We start from the raw sequence: 218 nt of genomic DNA on the forward strand, positions 1-218 counted from the left end.
AAGCAACATGAAGCTATGAATGCTCTAGATATTATCCTAAACCTTAGAGAAATGCTCGATAAGGAAAGTCACATAGAGAGATTTGGCATTTCAAGGGAATTGTTCCGATTTAAGATGTTTGAGGGTAGCTTAGTAAGGCCTCATGTGCTTAAGATGATAAGATATATCACTCGATTTGAGCAATTAGGTTAGGTTATGGATCATGATTTGAGCATAGA

This window comes from Theobroma umbraticum, unplaced genomic scaffold (assembly GCF_002168275.2).
Source record: "Theobroma umbraticum cultivar Fairchild unplaced genomic scaffold, ASM216827v3 scaffold_89.0, whole genome shotgun sequence".
Lineage (NCBI taxonomy): Eukaryota > Viridiplantae > Streptophyta > Magnoliopsida > Malvales > Malvaceae > Theobroma > Theobroma umbraticum.